At 40.8% G+C, this 6,475-nt stretch overlaps 1 pseudogene across 1 annotated transcript; it reads right to left on the reverse strand.

Annotated features, from left to right (window-relative positions):
• Positions 1 to 1,709: 1,709 nt before the first annotated feature.
• LOC311107641 (signal-regulatory protein beta-2-like) lies at positions 1,710 to 4,123 on the reverse strand (annotated as a pseudogene). Its single transcript has 4 exons — positions 4,081 to 4,123; positions 3,480 to 3,824; positions 2,625 to 2,966; positions 1,710 to 2,090 (listed from the first exon to the last, which is right to left on the reverse strand). The product of its transcript is annotated as a signal-regulatory protein beta-2-like (transcript).
• Between the last annotated feature and the right edge of the window lie 2,352 nt (positions 4,124 to 6,475).

Here is a 6,475-nt window from a genome sequence, read left to right on the forward strand (position 1 = left end):
TCGAGGGGGCTCCGGCGTACACAGTTCGGTCCATCCTGGATTCGAGACGCCGGATGGGGGGTCTCCAATATCTCGTGGAGTGGGAGGGGTACGGTCTGGAGGAGCGGTGCTGGGTGCCGAGGAGAGATATCTTAGACCCGTCCCTTCTGACTGAGTTCCATCGTGGTCATCCCACGTGCCCTGCTCCGCGTCCTCCTGGTCGTCCCCGAGGCCGGGGTCGGCGCACGGCTGGAGCCGCGCGTCAAGGGGAGGGTACTGTCACGGTTTCTGCCGAGGCTGCTCCTTCTCCTTGTTCGGGCAGGCTTCGGCGGTCGTCGTCCCCGGAGTACTAGCTGCCACCGTTCGTTGTTTCTGTGTTCGTTTGGTTTGGTCTGTTTTGGTACACCTGTTTCTCATTTTGTCTTGATTATGTGTCCTTTAAGTTCTCGTTGTTTCTGTCTTGTGGTTGTGTGTAGTTGTTCATTGTCAGCAGGTGTTTCCATGTCAAGTTTGTGCTCTATTTCTGTAGAGAGTCCGCACTATTGTGCGTGTTTTGTTTATTACGCTGAGTGCGTTATTTTTCTTGTGCCTCCGGCTCTGTTTGTAGCCGTTCATTCTGTGGACTTTAATAAAGTATTTTGGACTACTTCTGCATCCTGCATCTGATTCCCACACCACCCCTACGCCAGCTTTGACATCAGGTACTCAGATTGGGAGTGAACGTTGTTTATGTGCAGAGGAATTTGTGTAGTTTGGACAAGAAACTCTTGTCAATATAGATGTATATAATGTATTCAGACAGTCATGACATTTTATCCTCACTGATACTATAATGTATAATATAAATAGCTTGTTCTTCTAGGAGTGTTCTCTATCAGAGCACCACTGTTATGGAACGGCTTGTCCTGTCAGGTAGAGGGCCAGAAACCATTGAGGTCTTTAAATCAAGCAGGAAAATCTACCTTTTAGCTTGGCCTTAAATCTTAATCTGTGATTGTATTGTTATTTTAGACTTCCTTAGTGATTCTATGTTTTCCTCTTGTATTGTATCTCTTGTATCTCAGCCCATTGTTTAGACATACTGTTTAACAGTGAGCCAACTAAGTGGCTTTGTGCTTAGTGACCACCCTGAGATTAGAAGGTTGAGGGTTTGATCCCTAGTCGAGTCACACCAATTACTAAAAAAATGGTACCGAATGCCTCTCTGCTTGTTACCCAGCATAAAGGAGATGGATTGGGTTAAGTGTCCTGTCCAGGAGGTGTACTTTGTACATCAAGCTGCCTTCCGCTATAGAATCAGGAAATAAGCTTCTGCCCCTATGAGCCATTCTGACTAAGCCAACAAGGATTACTTACTTACGTATTGTTCTACTGTAAAGTTTGTGGCAATTTAAATGTTTTTCAGAGAAAATTAGAGTTGATCAGCCCCCATTTGAAGTCATTTTTCTCTATTTGCAATAATGTATAATTGTATTATTGTTTTATTTTTCTTGTTTGAATAATTTTTCCTAAATGTATGATTGTTGTGGTATTAACTGTAACCCATGAAACAAACAATAAGATAACATAACTTCTTAAACATTGTATGTAATGTAGGTTAATTACGTTCTACAGTATTTCTTGAGATTCATCAGCATACTGTGTTTATAGCTATAATGTACCAGCATGTACCAGTAGGGCTGTGTCATATCATCAAACCAATTTATCATTAAACATTGTCTGATTCATAACATTATTTAAAATTGAGCTTTTATTAATGGTACAAAGGGTGGTTTACACAACTGTCATCAAAGGTCAACTCTTTGAAATTGACTACTAATTAAACATACTGCAAATGTATTCACTCTTGGTTCCTGAAATAATCAAAGAAACAAAAAAGCACAAGCCAGACACTGTATATGGGATTGGTTAGAAACTCTGGGAATTACACTCCTTTAAACTGTAGAAAACAAACTGTAATCGCTGTCCATAAAAAAAGATTGCTTGTTTCTGTCAGGTTGCAACTTCCAATGGTGGACCGACTGAATGCTCTCACTGTTCTTTCATTTCTTTCTCCTGGTTCCAGTTGTCTTGTTGGTTAATGTCACTGCAGTGTATTGTAGCCAGTCACCCTGAGAAGAAACATGGAGAAAAAAACAAAAATTCCTAATATGAGTGAATAATTCCCACAAGGCTTTGTTACAGAACAGTAGAGTGGCATAGCAGGCATCTCAAATTGCTGGTCTCAGTAAAACATATACTGTATGTGTGCCATTCAGGAGGTGTTTTTATTTAAGTTATTTTGAACGGGGTAGGTGCACCGGTTTGAGTGTGTCAAGAACTGAAAGGCTGCTGGGTTTTTCACGCTCAACTGTGTCACTAGTGTAACAAGAATGATCCACAACCCAAAGGACATCCAGCCAACTTCGCACAAATGTGGGAAGCATTGGAGTCAACATGGGCCAGCATTCGTGTTGAATGCTTGCGACAATGCTTTTGTCCATGCCCCGATTAATTGACGCTGTTCTGAGGGCAAAAGGGGGTGCAACTCAATGTTAGGAAGATTTTCTTAATGTTTTGTACACTCTGTATATATGCACCACTTAAATAATACTGAACATTCTCTTACAATTTCGACAATATAACTCATAATATTCACCACCTACCAATATTCAGGTTTGTTCCGTTGCCAAACAGGATCTCCCCACATGTGGCCACAGCACAGTAGTAAGTCCCAGCATCAGAGAGACTGAGGTTGTTCTTGGAGAGGCTGTAGACACAGCTCTTTGTAGGAGAGGGAGTCACAGGGCTCTTCTCACACTCATCACTCCTGTTCCCAGGGGTGTAAATGACTCCTGGATGGGATTCTCCTGATCCGGCTCTGAACCAGTACACACTGTGTTCTCCTGTACAGGTCTCAGAGAGTACTGTACACTGAAGAGTCACAGAGTCTCCTGGAAGGACTGGGGCGGAAACTGGTCGCTGCACCAATGAAAGGTGATTTTGTCCTATATTGTGTAATTGTATTGAGAAAATAATTATTCATAAGCTTGTAAAGTTGAGACGTCATAGAATTTTAAATAGTAAACATTCCTTTAGGCACATGGCAGTTTTGGAAACAGCATTTTGTTTGTTCGAAAATAGTTGTGCGGTTGCTAATTACCTGTAAACATTTTATTTATTTGTCAGTAATTGTTCGAATTTATTCGCCCCACAGTCAGCCAAAATGCTTAGCTAGCCAGCTTAAGAGTTGTTTACAGTAAAAGTTAGTTAGCTGCCGTTTCTACACTCTTTTGCTACGTTGTCATTTCAAAAACCTGTCTGCAAAAATGACAAGTTGTCTTTACATTTCACCATTATGACACGCATCCATGAATATCCACTTTCTATGCATACTGCAGCCAGATTGTCTATAATTTTTCTGAACATCTACAACACATGGCAGTGTGCATCTACTGTATGTATAGCAATATACAAAAACACTTGGTGAACATTGAAATACACAATTTAAATTAAATTACCTTTCACAGCCCAAAATGTTGCATTTCCATAGTTCATCCCATATATTGTCCCCATTCCACAAAAGTATGTTGCCTCATCTAATGTGCTGATATTTCTGATAATGAGATTATACACATATTCAGATTCCTCCACTTTGAAACGTGGGTTCTTAAACTCTCCTTTAAGTACAGGTTCTGATCCATAGGATACAGAAGCGACAAGATTGGGCAGTTGGCCAACAGTTTGTCTGTACCAGTACAGGAATTGTTGAGATTCCGCTTTGGGACATGGCAAAGATACAGTGTCTCCAAATAGACGTGTAGTCACTGGTATTGGTTGAGGAGCATCTTCAGTCTAAATCAGGTCTGCCAAAATGTGAATGTTATCAGATGTCAATTTGAAATGGAAATGGACAATGTTCAGCCTATGAATAACATAGTAGTAAGTCATCAAACTACTGCAATTCAAATTGCCTGACGCTATATCGGTCACATTGCTGTCCAAACGGAATATATTTCATTACCTTTAGATATGACTTTCCAATAAGATAGTGTTATTCTTTACCGATTTTCAATTTTACTGTTCAGTAAAATACTATTTGAGATCAGGACATGCACTTACACACTTGAGAGAGAAGTCCCCAAAGAAGGTAGATTCTGATCATCTTGATATGGACTGACTGTAGCTTTAAACACTGTTTCTCTTTGTTACTATGAAAGACTGACTGACTAAATGAAAATAATTGTGGGCTGTTTAAAATCTAAGAATGACTTGATTGGTTAGGGGAAAGACATGCATCACTTCCTCTGTAACGTTTCCAACCTTTTTCAGCCATGTACTGTATGCAATCTAAAGATTTAAGGTGTGCACTAATTTGTTGGCCTACTTTACAGCAAGATATTGCTTAGTGATGCCATATATCCCAGACACAGATTAAGCCTAGATCACAACTAAAAATATTTCCCATTGAAAGAGATATTTAGTCCAGGACTAGGCTTAATCTGTGTCTGGGAAACAGCCACTACAAACGCATGCTAACTTTAGCCACCAATAGCTAACAATCAATGGAAGTGATAGGGCAATTGTGCAGTGTTGTTTTATGGAACGATCACCTTTAAGTAGCATCAGACCAAATATGGAGTTTATTTGGCCATGAAAATTGCCCCTATCATTCCCATAGATTTTTAGCTAGGTGTGGCTAAAGTTAACTGAAGTCTGTAGTTCCTGAATAGAGAGAACCGACCAATGGATTACATTTTGTCTTGACACATAGACTACTTTCACAGTGAGGAACCATCTAACATGAAGTTGTACAATCCTGAAATTCCCCTTTAATGCTGAGTGTGACTCAAAAAAATAAAAGGTTTTAATATGAATTTTAATATTTTGCAACATTATAGGGTCAAATACAAATGCTGATTGTTTACATTTTACTGACACGTGTAAGACTCAACATATTCAAGAACCAAAAAATATCAAAATATATTGGATGCAAAGAGAAATACCAATATATATATATATATATATATATATATATATATATATATATATATATATATATATATACACAGTGGGGAGAACAAGTATTTGATACACTGACGATTTTGCAGGTTTTCCTACTTACAAAGCATGTAGAGGTCTGTAATTTTTATCATAGGTACACTTCAACTGTGAGAGACGGAATCTAAAACAAAAATCCAGAAAATCACATTGTATGATTTTTAAGTAATTAATTTGCATTTTATTGCATGACATAAGTATTTGATCACATACCAACCAGTAAGAATACCGGCTCTCACAGACCTGTTAGTTTTTCTTTAAGAAGCCCTCCTGTTCTCAACTCATTACCTGTATTAACTGCACCTGTTTGAACTCGTTACCTGTATAAAAGACACCTGTCCACACACTCAATCAAACAGACTCCAACCTCTCCACAATGGCCAAGACCAGAGAGCTGTTTAAGGACATCAGGGATAGAATTGTAGACCTGCACAAGGCTGGGATGGGCTACAGGACAATAGGCAACCAGCTTGGTGAGAAGGCAACAACTGTTGGCGCAATTATTAGAAAATGGAAGAAGTTCAAGATGACGGTTAATCACCCTCGGTCTGGGGCTCCATGCAAGATCTCACCTCGTGGGGCATCAATGATCATGAGGAAGGTGAGGGATCAGCCCAGAACTACACGGCAGGACCTGGTCAATGACCTGAAGAGAGCTGGGACCACAGTCTCAAAGAAAACCATTAGTAACACACTACGCCGTCATTGATTAAAATCCTGCAGCGCACGCAAGGTCCCCCTGCTCAAGCCAGCGCATGTCCAGGCCCGTCTGAAGTTTCCCAATGACCATCTGGATGATCCAGAGGAGGAATGGGAGAAGGACATGTGGTCTGATGAGACAAAAATAGAGCTTTTTGGTCTAAACTCCACTCGCCGTGTTTGGAGGAAGAAGAAGGATGAGTACAACCCCAAGAACACCATCCCAACCGTGAAGCATGGAGGTGGAAACATAATTCTTTGGGGATGCTTTTCTGCAAAGGGGACAGGACGACTGCACCGTATTGAGGGGAGGATGGATGGGGCCATGTATCGCGAGATCTTGGCCAACAACCTCCTTCCCTCAGTAAGAGCATTGAAGATGGGTCGTGGCTGTATCTTCCAGCATGACAACGACCCAAAACACACAGCCAGGGCAACTAAGGAGTGGCTCCGTAAGAAGCATCTCAAGGTCCTGGAGCGGCCTAGCCAGTCTCCAGACCTGAACCCAATAGAAAATCTTTGGAGGGAGCTGAAAGTCTGTATTGCCCAGCGACAGCCCCGAAACCTGAAGGATCTGGAGAAGGTCTGTATGGAGGAGTGGGCTGCTGCAGTGTGTGCAAACCTGGTCAAGACCTACAGGAAACATATGATCTCTGTAATTGCAAACAAAGGTTTCTGTACCAAATATTAAGTTCTGCTTTTCTGATGTATCAAATACTTATGTCATGCAATAAAATGCAAATTAATTACTTTAAAA

This window comes from Coregonus lavaretus (assembly GCF_964263955.1).
Source record: "Coregonus lavaretus genome assembly, chromosome: 32".
NCBI classification, from domain to species: Eukaryota; Metazoa; Chordata; class Actinopteri; order Salmoniformes; family Salmonidae; genus Coregonus; species Coregonus lavaretus.